The 14,675-nt window shown below is 34.2% G+C and overlaps 2 pseudogenes; one reads left to right on the top strand and one right to left on the bottom strand.

The window, feature by feature from the left end:
* LOC127485582 (RNA-binding protein with serine-rich domain 1-like) overlaps positions 1–14,675 on the bottom strand; it is a 208,631-nt pseudogene that overhangs the window by 74,038 nt on the left and 119,918 nt on the right.
* LOC127489768 (vomeronasal type-1 receptor 90-like) lies at positions 1,335–8,417 on the top strand (annotated as a pseudogene).

Raw genomic sequence — 14,675 nt, 5'->3', positions numbered from 1 at the left:
GCTAATTATTCCTGTTGTGAGAGAAGAAAATATTGAAATTCTTACCTACTCTTTTTCATGTAATTATATTTTATCTCCTTTGCTGAATGTCTCATAATGTATGGAGTATCCCAAATTGAATATATGCATATATACCAAAAGTATTCCAGAAATATTATTTCATGCTTAAATATATTATTGAAATTGAATTGGTTTAGATTCTCTAAATGTCAGACAGCATAAATAATATCCATATTTTGTAACATCAAAGAGGAAGAAGCGACTTAAATAATTCATACAATGAAGGATAATGATCTACAAAGACAAGAGAAAATTCACCACATATTAGTGTCAGAACAGAAATAAATATTAAGACAATATACAGAAACTGATTCAATAAACAAAGGTAAATTTAGACTAATTTCTGAAGTAAGATCTAGAGATTACGTATCAAAGTAGCTACACAGATGCACACTCCAGAAAGGAAAAAAATGATTTTCTGCATTAAATTAAGAAAGCACAAGAAATTTCAGTAAATGCAGAATATCATCAGTGTAAAAGTAAAAAAAAAAATTAGATATAATCTGACATTACAAGTTCTGCATATTTAAATTAGAATTAAGTTAATTAAATTAATGTTCTAGTCAGTGTAATCCTGGTTCTTTCCCTGGCTACAGGAAATGCTAAGGGAAGACATATATGTTTTTGGTCAATCAGTTATTCAGTTTCAATACACAAGTGTGTTTTCATTTTACTATAGTAAGTCTTCGAAGAAAGTTAGGCCACCATTCAATCAACTATGCTATTTTTCATTTGTTAACTCCTGCAAGTCATGTGGTTCTGGAGTTTACCACTTCAGACATTCATTCCTGAATATGAGTCATTTTTGCATTATGTGTGTGTGTGTGTGTGTGTAAAGAGTACTTCAAAGAGTTTAAAGAAAAATTAAATTTAAGATAATTTTATTTTCTGAAATTATTGAAACCCCCAAATAGGGCAATCTTCAAAAGGGTCAGAAAATGGATATAATGAAAAAACTTAATTTGTTGTAGAGAGTAGTGCAGAAGTCTAATGTGCTGTACATTGTGATTTAATGCTATAACTAGTACTCAAACAGTATTTTTCATTTTGTGTTTCTATGTGGGTGCAAACTGTTGAAATCTTTACTGAATATACGCTAAACTGATCTTCTGTATATAAAGATAATTGAAAATGAATCTTGATGTGAATGGAAGGGGAGAGGGAGCGGGAAAGGGGAGGGTTGCAGGTGGGAGGGAAGTTATTGGGGAGAAGCCATTGTAATCCATAAGCTGTACTTTGGAAATTTATATTCATTAAATAAAAGTTTAAAAAAGAATCTTCATCCTAAATTTATACCTATGAAATGTAGGAAGTTTGTATACCTTAAGTCATAAATGGAAAAAAGAATCTTTGCAATATCAGGGTTCCTTAAAAATAAGTGTGTACAATATAAATAATTACTTGTAGTAATTTTCATGACAAAAAGAAAGGCCACTGGTGATGTGAGATCTGTTTATTTGTTTGTTTCACAGGTATCCAAAAAGGCTTCTTGTATGCTTTTAATATGAACAAAATTTTCACTTATGTTGTCATTAAAAATTATGTATTTTTTCCAAGCTGCCATTTGAATCTTAGCCAATGTCTTTATCTTTCTCTTCAATATCTTCACAATCCACCAAGATCTTAGGCCTAAGCCCACTAATGTGACCATCTGTCACCTGGCTTTTTCCACATAATGATGCTACTCACTACACTATATATTTTATTTCCAGACATGTTCAAGTCATTGAAGTGACTTAAAATGTAAGGCTTTGTTCTACTTGAGTAGAGTGATGAGGGGGTCTCTCCGTTTGTACCACCTGCCACCTTAGCATCATCCAGGTCATAACCATCAGCACCAACACCTTCTCTTTGTCAAGATTTAAACACAAGCTCACAAATTATATTATCCATTCTTTCTTCTGTTTTTGGTCCTTCAACCTGTCGTCCAATGATCATCTACAGTGCAGCTCTATCTAACATAACCAATCTATTCCATATCAGTAAGTACTGCTGAATTTCTTCAATGAACTCCATCATCATGGAAATATATTTCACACTCGCATTGTCCCAGAAAATCTTTGTAGAAATCATGCTTTTCTCCAGTGCTTATATGGTGATCTTCTTATCTAGCCATCAAAAGAGGTCTGAGTACCTTCAAAGCATGAGGGATTTCCCAAGGACTCCCCAGCAAAAAGAGCCACACATACTGTCCTGCTGTTGGTGAGTTTCTTTGTGATCATGTATACTGTGTGGATATCATAGTGTCATCCTTCTCAACTATATTGTGGAAATATGATCCAGTTGTTCTGCATGCCCAGAAACTTGTGGGAAATATCTATACCACTGTCAGTCCTTAGTGCTTATTAGGGCTAATAAATGAATAGTTGGAATTCTTCAAAACGAGTGATATGACATCAATTTTAACAAGCTGATAAAACACACCTGAAAACATAAATTCTACCAAGTACAATATTTAAAAGTCCAGAATTTTAATTCTAATTTAAACATGCAAAACTTGTATTTTTAACTTGTATCTAAATATTTTAAAGATGTATATATTTATTGGAAAGGCAGAGCTACAAAGAGACAGAGACAAAGACATAGAGAGAGGTCTTCCATCTGCCGGTTCAATCCCCAGATGGCAGCAAAGGCCTGAGCTGGGGCAATCCAAAGCTGGAGCCAGGAGCTTTTTCAATGTCTCCCACAGGAGTGTAGGGGCCCAAGGACTTGGGTCATCTTCTACTGCTTTCTTATGTCATACCAGAGAGTTGGATCAGAAGTGGAGCAGTCAGGAATTGAACTAGCACACATATGAAATGCTGGTACTGCAGGTAACAGCTTTACCTGCTATGCCACATCACCAGCCTCTAAATGTTTTTTCTCTTGGACACTGCCTCTGTTAGTTCAATGTTCTGCATGTATTGAAGTTTCTTCATCTTGTTCTTTCTTAATTTAATGCAAGAGAACATTTGCATTTCTTTTTGTGGTGTGCTCTATGAAACTACGTTTGGTACCGAATCCCTAGATCTACTTAGAAATTAATCTAAGTTTACCTTTGTTTGTTGAAGGCAGTTACTCTATGATGTCTTAATATTTATATCTGTTCTGACACTATATTAAAGGTGCGGACCTTGCTCTTGTATTTGTATATCATCACCCTTCTTTTATCACTTATTTAAGTCATTTTTTTCCTCTATGATGTCACAAAGTATGGATATTACTGAAGTATTTTTTGTTAAATTTTCACTTTTGACCCAATAAACTTCTGAATCACAGGTTTGTATCTTGTGATCAATTTTGGAAATTTATGCCATAAAAATTCTAATAATACTGTCCTTTATTTCTTTTCCTTAGTCCTGAGAAACAGCTAGTAGTTTAATTCTTTCTCAGTCTAAGCTTTTTATTTGTAGGTTTATATTTTAAATTCCATTCATTTACTCTTTTTACTGTGTTTGAATGTACTCACTGTGCTTAATAATATAGTTCAATAGTCTTCAGCTCAGCTCATGTTTAACATGGTTCACATTAAGTAGATTCACTACCTGTTCAGTTATGTACTTGCTGTTTCCAAATATACCTTTTTATGCATATAGTATCCTGTTGTTTTCATTTTCATTTTATTTTAATTTTCCTATGGCCATTTTATTCACTTACAGTGTAACAATATGATCCCTATGTCTGAAGCTTATGTGATGTGGAATTTTATTTTGGTTGGTTATTTCTTGTGTAAAAAATAATATAAAAATTGATTCTCATATAAGTGATAATTCACTTTGAAATGTTTGCAGTTAGTTATTTTTAAGTCCTTTTGCCCCCTCCAAACTGAACAACCCAAATAGATTAGTCATTTTTTAAAATAGGTCTTATATGAAACGAGAACTTGCTTCGTTAATTTCTTCTCTAGACCATTTTCTTGGTTTAATTTTGTAGTTTTGGAGTCTTCAAATTTTCCTTCCACATTATTGGGAATTTTAAGGAATCTAATAACATTTCAGGATTTTGACTTTCTGTATTATAAATTATTAGAATATATAACAAATTTTCCAAAAATCACAGTTGTCACTATTATACAAAGTAACATTTCAGATAGATTTCCTGTACTAAACAACCATATTTCATGAGAAATCCTTTTTTTATTTTTGTTTAGAACATATTCCTCATATTCTTCTTGCTCAATGTACTAGAGCATAATGATAATATGTAGAAAACCATTATTTTAATATCATACAAATATTTTCATGTTTTTTTCACAAGCTTATGAAATATTGCATTTCTTTGCCATTAATAGTCCCTATATACAAGTTCAGAATTACAGTTTTATGATAGCATTAAATGACTATTTGTAGGAATATTTATTTGATTCAGGATTATTTACTCCTCTTCACTAGCACTCCCATGAATCTAAAAAAATCATTTTTTAAATTTCTGTCTAAATTGTGGGCTAACTTAAATGATCTTAATGAAATGAACATGTAGGTATGTATCACTTGATGTTATTACACCTCACTTGATAATTTCTATTGTCATTACAATGCCCCAAAAATATAATCTGCTGGATTTCTGCTGTGAAGGATGCAATGACAATTTTATACCTAAAATTTATACCTACTTAAGCACTTATCTATGGTTTCTGAACTGGAAATATTATCCTTTGTTTCCTGGTCAAAATGTTCCCATTTAATTAAAAAACTTTTACATAAATTACTTAACTATATATATGTTCATGTACTTCATTCTTTGTTGTTTACATATTGATATTGATTGCTTTTAATGAATCAATGAAAACTGAAGAATCCTCTGTTGATTTCTCTCTGTTAATATAATTGAAAATGTATATATTTTTTCCTATTTAAAGGATTTTTGTGTTACTAATTTGGAGCTTTTAACTATTAAGCTCATAAATACCTAATGGCTTATAATATTTCCTAACATTGTCTATAGTGATTAACACTTTAGATTCATCAAATTAGTTTTGTTCATAGCATCTTCAAACTAAACTTTATTTTATATTCATTCTTATTGTATATACTACTATGTATATATATTTAACATTTAGTTCAATATATTTATTTAACATATTTATATATGCACTCCATCATAATTAATTATTGATAAAAAACTGCCATATAGTTAATCTGACTTGTTTTATAAATTTCAAAGACAAAAGGGAGCATCACCAGCTTCCTTTAGATTAAGTAATCCATCTGTATCACACACTAAGTGTGACTATGCAGTACTAAAGTTATATTCATTTTGCATCTTACATCCTACAAGAGAAGAAAATTTGAGTCCTTCATTCTTTGAGCTAAAATTTTCTCCCATATTAAAATTCCAATTGTTTTCCATGCCAAGTACCCATAAAACCTATTTATATGGATTACTACAAAAATTTTATTAAGAGGTAGATACTATTAGTGGAAACTCATAAAACTGACTACATAACGACTTACAAAATCATCTTGAAAAGATTTGTGGAAATGCATATGATAAAAAAATGAAAATCAACCTAGTTTTTCATCAAAATACACTTTCTTTTATTTCCAATGTCACAAATTTTTCAATCACTTTTGTATAACAAGAATTAAACTCTGAAGTCATTAAAAAGTAAAAATAAAATATTTATTTAAAAATCCCTCCATGCACAAAAGCCCATGGTTCCATTGCTAAATATGTGTCTATTAATAGAGATGTAACAATACAAAGTCTTAACATTGTATTCTCTTCAACATGGCTTTATAAATATTGTTTTGTGCATCTGCCTTTAAATCACATAGAAAAAACAATTAACCACCAAAAGGAATGAGTAATGGCTGCTATAGTTGTCTGTTTTGTTATCAAAATCTGTGATTTTATTAATTCATATCAGTTTTAATTACCGCATTGTGTCCTTCATTTCAGCCTGACAAACTCACTTGCTCACTATGGTAGGATTGTTCTATTAACACAACCACTTCAATTTTATCTCACCATGTTTTAATTTTGCCTGATATAGAACTCATATCTGACAGTTGTAGTCATTTTCCTTCCAGTGATTTAAATGTGCCTTCCCACTTACCTCTGACTGCCATTTTTGTCAGAGGAAATCAGCTGTTAGTCACTTTAAAGATCATTTTTGTATCAAAAATCATTTGCCTCTTATTCCTTTTGAGATTATTTGCTCATATTTTGTCAGTAATTTGAAAAGGAATATATCTCAGTGTGCTTTTGCAGCCCATCCTCTTGAGTTCACTCTAGATCTCACATCTGTAAATCAATGTATTTTGTCATATTTGGATATTTCAGCAATAATTTTCCAAGTATTCTGTATCCCTGTCCTCACTCATAGTGGGCATCCCATGACGGCAATTTTAGGACAATCAATGATGTGCTACAAATGTCTTGGGATCTGTTTACTTTTTTCATTTATGTGTCTTCTACTCAGAAGACATAGCTTCATTTGTCTTCTAGTTCACTGATTCATGTGCCTCTTCAAGCCTGTTACTGAATTTGTTTTGTAATTTTTGGTTCAGCTGTTTCTTCATCTCCTCAATGTCCTTTTGCCTCCTTCTTCATGATTTTATATATTAAGAATATTTTTATTAATTTATTTTATAACTTTTTATTAAGAAGTAACAATTGTTCAGGTTTGTGGGGCAAAGTATAAAATCCCACAGTATTAACTAGGTAGCTTTTTTTTTTTATCAATTTTTTGTGTTTGGAGCCTTCCTGATTCTCTCTTTGTAACCCAGCCATCCCACCTGTGGGTTTATATGCAATGACATATAGAAGATATCCCTGCAGTCCTACATTCACTGCAGAATTATCTTTTTGTTCACATTCCTTGCTGTATATCTTACCTATGTTTTCCTTAATTCCTTGTCAATGTTTCCTTTAAGCCCCTGGGCATTTGTAGGACATTTACTCAATGCTAAATAATTACAATTCGTTGATTTTTGTAGAATGTCGAGCAGTTGGGGCTTGTCTGATATATTTTTGGCAAGAATACCACAGAACTTGTATATCCTCAGTATAGAATGTTAGGGGACCAGGTGTCCAAATCTCACATTACTGGTTGACTCTGAGCAATTGGTTCAGGTGGTGTCTGCCAGGTTTCCCTAAAGTTACTATTTCCCCCACTGTAATTAGTATCTTGTGGTGAGAAACTTTGATAGACAAAAAATCTATTTCTTTTCATCATAATTTTATCCATTAATTTATAGAATCCACAGATGATTCTTGCTTACACATAAATATTATGGCCTGTGGTATTAACCAGTTAGTGATTTTCTATTTCCATAATTCCTTCTATATTTATTCATTGAAATTTTACTATAAGGAAAACATATTCCTACCCCCTCATTTATTTACTTGTTCAATTATTCATTTATGTATGCATGGGCTCATGGACACCTATGAGTTAATAATCTGTTACTACCATTTTTTCAATATGTTGCCCATATTGTCCCCAAGTTGGCTTCTTATGAGGTTTTGACATACTTAAATAATTTTTCAAGCAGTTGCTTACTTTATGATCTTTAAAATCATTTTATTTTAAAGATACCATATGGGACACCTGTATCCCTTATCAGAGTGCCTGGGTTCTAGTCCCAACTCTGCTCCCGAGTCTAGCTTTCTGCTAATTCATAACCTTGGAGCAAGAGGTACTGGCTCAAGTTGTGGAGTCCCTGCCACCCACATGGGGGATCTGGATTGAGATCCTAGATCTTGATTTCAGTCGGTCATCCCTGCCATTGCAGGCTTTTGAGGAAGTGAATCTGTGAGTGAGAACTTATCTCTTTGTCATCTCTGCCTACCAAAGAGATAAATAATCTTTTAAAAGTTCATGAAAAGTTCCTATGAAGAAGAAACTGCGTGTATTTTTCCATGAAATTTTTTTGGAATATGTGTGTCCTCACATATTATTTCACAGGTCTGTCCACTAGAGGGTCCAGGACCAAGGTCACCTGCTAGCAAGGGCATATCTAGTACCCTGGGCTTGTCAGTACTCTCCTCCCATGAAAGGGATCAGAGCTCTTTGGAGAAATGGCAGGGCTGTGGCAGGGAGGTGCAAGATGAGTTTGGAGCATGTTGAACCAGTGCCTATATGGGATGCCAGCCCTGCAGGCAGAAGCTTTACCCACTACACCACAGCACCAGCCCCCTAAGTGGTATCTTAACTGCTATGCTTAACCATTGTGTCCACCATACTATTATTGGCCACATTTTACAAATTAGGACAAAGTTATAATTTTGGGAAATAAATTCATATGTCCTACTGTATAGTAAGGTGCAAGGATGATGGACTATATATTTAAAAAGAACTATCAGAGGGTCTGGCACTGTGATGTACATGGGAAAAGCCACTGCCTGCAATTTCAGCATCCCATATGGGTGCCAGTCGGAGACCCAGCTGCTCCCGTTCTGATCCAGCTCTCTGCTATGGCCTAAGAAAGCAGTGGAAGATGTGCTTGGGCCCATGCACCCACATGGGAGACTTAAAGGGAGCTTCTGGCTCCTGGCTTCATATCAGCACAGCTCCAGTCATTGTGGCCATTTAGGGAGTGAACCAGTAGATAGCAAAACCTCTCTCTCTCTTTCTCTCTCTCTCTTCCTCTGCCTTTCAAAGAAATAAATAATTTTAAAAAAAGAGCTATCAGAAAGAAATGATAATGGTTTGAAGAGACGGACATGCATTCTGTGATTTGAAGATGACTATATATATGTGTGTGTGTGTGTATATATATATATATATATACATCAAACATCACATAGTTCTTTATAAATATGTATCATGTTCATGTGTAAATTTAAAGAATACAAATTCGGTAAATGAGGCACAGAGAAGGTAAGCAATTACTCCAAAAATCACAGAGTGCACATGTAGTGGAAGGGAGAAATCAAAATACAGACAGCCATACTGCAATTCCTAAGGAGTGGAAGTAACTTCTTCACATACACATGTCAGCAGAAATCCACCAGCCTGAGAGTCCAGTATGGACTTTTTCTTGGGAATAAGCAGCAGTCCTAGTAATAACCACAAAGGAAGCATCATGTACGCATTGCCTGCCTGGGCATTAAGTAGCCACTGGAGCTCCAAAAGCCCTGTGAGGGAAACATTACTGCCCTCAGATTAGACATCGGGGAATCAAAGATCAAGGAGGCTAAGTGATGTGTCCAAGACAACATAGCTAAGCCACAGAGCCAACAGTTGACCTCACACGTATCTGGATATAAAGTCCATGCTTATACTACATATCCATGTTTCCTAAAATGTATTTTCTGTGGAATATAACTTAGCTTTTTTTCACTTTAATAGTTACATGTTTATTTTAATTGCATGTTAGAAATAAATCTAAGCATACTTCAAACTCATTTCAGATATAATACTACATACAGTAATGGTGTTTTGTAAAATAAATTTGGATAAAAAGTATGAAGTATATAATAATAGAAGTAGAAAAACTTCATAAAAACAGCCCATGAGTGTTTGAGGATTAGGAGATGTAATACTCTAGGATTGTGCAGATTCCTTCTCAGGCATGCCCAGGAAATTAGAGTCACCTATGGCTGCAGAAAAAACAACAGAATAAGGATGTTGGACCTAGATGGGTTTTAACTCTAGATGTGTCATTATTACCTTTATAACTTAGGATATTTCATTTGATCTCTTTTGGCTTCCATTTCTGAAATAAAATATAGAGAAACAGAGCAATTTAATTAATACAGCTCTTTTGAAAGCAATTTGATAATAGTTTCAAGAAACACAAAACGGTACCCCTTTTTATTTATTTATTTTTGTTTATTTGAAAGGCAGAGTGTGAGAGAGAAATAGAGAGAGATCATCCATCTGCTGTTTCACTTCCCAAATGGCCATAAAAACCAGAGCTGATCCAGGATGAAGCCAGAAGACCTGAGTTTCATCCACTGCTTTCCCAGGCACATTAGCAGGAAACTGGATTGTAAGTGGAGCAGCTCAGACTAAAACTGGCACCCATGTGGAATTCTGATATCCCAGGTGGCTGCTTAGCCCACTATACCACAATGCTGGCCCCACAAAACTGTTCTTTGATTGGTAATTCTACTTTGGGAGCTCTCTCCCAAGAAAATGGAAAACATTTATTTATAAGAACAAAGATATTCATGAATATTGTGCCTCAAAATAAAACAATCTAAATATTCAAAGGAGAACATAAAGAAGATGGAACACATATACTTGGAAGGAGTGTTATGCAATCACTAAAAATGCTATGGAGGTGGACATTTGGTGCAGCAGTTAAGTCACCACTAGATACCTGCATCCCAAATTGGAGTGTCAGCTCGAGTCTCAACTCCTCTACTTCTAATATAACTTCCTGCTAATGTACTCCCAAAGAAGAAGCCGATGATACCTTAAATACTTGAGTCCCTGACACCCAGATAGTAGATGGTGATTGAGTTTTGGGTTGCTCTTTTTTGCTGGGCTCAGCCCTGGCTATTGCAAGCATTTGGGGAAGGAACAAGCAGATGGAGGATCTATCTCTATATCTCTCTTTCAAAAAAATGAAAATAAATCAAGAAACTAAAAATTTTTAATTCTATGAAATGACAGCAACATACTCATGAAGTGGGGAAATAAAAGAGATCTGTTCATGGTCCAGCTCTGGAAATAATTATTCTTACCAACTATTGGTATTTTGGCATATTTGTTACTTGCATGTTTTTCTCTATATGGTGATTACTAAATATGTAATATATATAGCTATATACTAATATACTATATATAATTATATGCTATAATAATATATATTATATTACTATACATAGTATAGTAATATGTAATATATAATATGTAGTATATAATATGTAATATATATAACTATATACTAATATACTATATAATTATATAGTATATTACTATACATAGTATATTAGCAATATAAAGTATATTAGTTATATATATATATTCCTATATATATTAGATTATATAGATTACTGTAGGATGGAATATACTCTATGTAGTATATGGTGTTAAAACCGCCTTCTGCAGTGCCTTCATCCATATGGGCACCGTTCAAGTTCCATCTGCCCTACTTCTGATCCAGCTCTCTGCTGAAGCCAGGGAAAGCAGTAGAAGATGACCCAAGACTTTGGGCCCATGCACCCATATGGGAGACCTGGGAGCACCTCCTGGCTCCTGGTTTCAGATTGGCCCAGTTCCAGCCATTACAGCTGGAAAGTGAACATTACATTTGGAAAGTGAACCAGCAAATGGAAGATGTTCTCTCCCTCCCTCTCTCTCTCTCTGTAACTCTGCCTTGCAAATCAATCAATAATTCTTTGTTTTTAAAAAATAATCTGTTCACATACTATAGTAACCACCATATAGAGAAGAACATGCAGGTAACAAATATGCAAAATACCAATAGTTAGTAAGAATAATTATTTCCTTGTATTTTCAAAATTTTCTCCAATATTCTGAGATTATATTTAGGAAGGAAAAAAGTATCAGTTAAGGGATTCAGCTGTGAAATCACAAAAATTCCCTTTGGCTTTAATATTCTGTGGCTTTTTTCTGGAAATGAGAGTGGAGGTCAAGCAAGAACAAAATGTTAGAAAAGTTTAGTGGCAGGGACTCACCTGTTTAAATTATTTAATGGCACTGTAAACAACACATGAGAACATCTGAACTTGCAGAGAACATGCAAGCCCTCCATCTGAGTGGCAGAAAGGGCATGAGTCTGGGAAATAGGTGACTTAAATTGAACCAGATGATCTTGAGGGCCCTCTCCAAGCAACTCAATCACTTGCACATCCACTTACTGAATAAACATCCACAAATACCTAGGACATGCCAGGAGCCATGAGGTTGAATGATCATTGAACCATTCCTTCAGAGTCTAGTGAGAAAGAAAGATCTGATTTTCATTTCATTTAACATAACAAAATACCACAGTCTGGTGGCTTAAACAAAAGGGACTCGTTCTTCACAGTCCTGGAAGCTGAAAACTCAAGAACAAGGTGTCTTCAAGTTTGGTTTCTTCTCCCCTCCAAGTATGAACCAGGCACAACTTTGCTTGGCTCCTGAGACCAGACAAGAACAGGTATGTTGAATGTGACATGGTCACAGACTGGACTGGTGTCATCTAAGTCCTCTCTCCTTGACTTGCAGATGACCACTGTCTTGGTATGGCACTGATACAACAAAGTAGCACAGACCAGGCTTTTATAAACAGCAGAAGTACATTTCCCACAGTTCTGGAGATGGGGTGTCCAAGATCAAGAATACCAGCATGACTGCACTGTGGTCAGGTGGTGACCTCTATGCTGTTTCAGACACCTGCCTTCTCCTGTGTCTTCATATGCCAGAAAGACCATGATAGAGCTCTCTGGGTCCCTTTCACCAGGGCACTAATCTCATGCACAAGGGCACCACCCTTTGGCACAATTAGGACCCATCTCCTAATGCTGTCACATTAGGGGTTAGGTTTCAACATGCAACTTTTAGGGGGACACATTCAGTCCAGAATAGTAGCTTTCTTCCTATATCCCAGCCTGGTTGTACCTCTGCCTACACACACCTCTGGGGTCTTTTTTGTGTGTCTCTTCTTAAATGGACACCAGTTAGAATGGATTAGGGCTCACCACAATCCCAAGGATTCTCTTCCAATATTGTTTTAGCTTCATGTTGATCCAAATAATTCAGAAGATCATCACATAATCTTCAATTTCACAATTCTAACTTTTTTATCTGCCTCCAAATCTTTTGAATGAAGTCACTGCTCTGGATATCTGATGGCCTTATTTCAGTAATCTAAAACTCAACTCCAAATCAAGTTTAGATTCTAGGTGATGTTACATAATCCACTATTCTTACAACCTCCACATACTTCTCTGTTAAGACTATCCTCTAGGATGATAATGAAATATAAATAATTATGTTCTTTGTTTCCTGGGAAAAGCAGAAATTCCACAGGAATTCTGTAGATGTCCTTATACATAATCGCAATTCTAACAACCCAAAGTTATACTTTCTTCACATCAGCAAATTAAAAATCATTGGCCTGCTGAAAATTATATTTAGAGTATATGAAATTTATTTATAAAAATTTGTATCTGTAAATGTTAAAATTTTAGCCTTTCCTTAAAGACCAATTTACAGAAAGATACATTTTTGAACTGTAATTCTTCTAATGTGTGTATATGAGTGAGTTGGGGGGCAGTACAAGAATATTTATAAATTTATACACATGTGTATCCATATATGAAATTAAATAGATGATGTTAAGGGGTTACATGCATAATTTAAAGGCAATAAAATTTTTAAAGCATTCACATTCTCTTTTCTTCACCTAATGATTATCAGATTCACTGTCTTCAAGTTAATTGATACCTTCTTGGAATTCCCAGAACTATCATAGTAACTTCAACTTGAATATCTAAAAGCCAACCTCCAAACTTTAAGACAATTCCCAAGAGCATAGTAATATGAAAAAAGTTGTTAATTTTCTTTTTTCATCAATAATAGCCTAAAAGCTGTAAATTATGGAAAAGGGTGAATAAAAAGTATGCGTATTACAGAAACAATGCCAAAGACACCAGCACGTCATATACAAGCAATCTGTGTGAGTTCTTGTCCAATACTTCCAGCTACTTTCAACTGCTGGTTCACTACAGTCACCGCGAACATAAGTATACATATATCCCCTTTGTTTCTATATATGCCTTTGTTTTATATACATAATATACATATACAATATATATATATATATATATATATATATATCTTTGTTTCTAAGTCTCTAAGGAGGATACAGAGCAAAGGAAGAATTTGTACCTTTAGTGTATAGCAGAAACAGTATGCTTCCCAACATAAAGAAATTTGAAATTAGTGTGCTCATATTGCTTTTTGAGAGAAAAATATATTTTAACACGTTTACTCTTGGATAACCAAGGAAGCAAGATTGAAAGCATAGCTATAAGTAAAGAAAAGGTAAATTATCACAACACAGTCACAAAGGAAGCCATGATGAAACATAATCATCATCATCAAACCTTAAAAATTCCACCATATAAGCTGAACATCATACACTAGGACCAAATTCATCCTGCTGTTGGAATGGCTATTAGCTTATTTGAGCACAAAACTCTTATACACTAAAATCAAAACATCTCAAATTTTTCTCTAATTTCAAACTTGCCAGCACCTGTCTGATGGACTAAGTGGGTTGCTATGGAAATAGATCAGGTGTTCATGAACATCGAGTCTGCAAAGACATTTCTCATTTTAATTTAATTCACAGAAATTCTGATATGTATATATGTATATACATGATATATACATACATATATGTGTGTGTGTGTGTGTGTGTGTATAGCAATGCTCACATCTGTGCCTGTTTAGGTAAGGTCAGATAAAGAGTAAGGAAGCATCATTTCACTGTTGCCTGAATCTGGACCTTGTTTTGTCAAACTACTGATCTCACCATTCACCTATCTTTCAAAATTCAAAAATGTCTACCTTTCTGGATTATGGTGTATTAAACAGGATTATGCACAAAACAAGGCTTTTCTCGTGCATTTTATATATGATGCAAATAGCATTACATCTCCTCTACCTCAAAATTCATAAAACAATCATCTTAAGGGACACTCTGGTGATACTTTCCCATCAATCA

The sequence above is a fragment of the Oryctolagus cuniculus genome, chromosome 13 (assembly GCF_964237555.1).
Source record: "Oryctolagus cuniculus chromosome 13, mOryCun1.1, whole genome shotgun sequence".
In the NCBI taxonomy this organism is placed as follows: Eukaryota; Metazoa; Chordata; class Mammalia; order Lagomorpha; family Leporidae; genus Oryctolagus; species Oryctolagus cuniculus.
The sequence above is the reverse complement of the archived record's forward strand: the minus strand, read 5'-3'. Positions and strand labels throughout refer to the sequence as shown.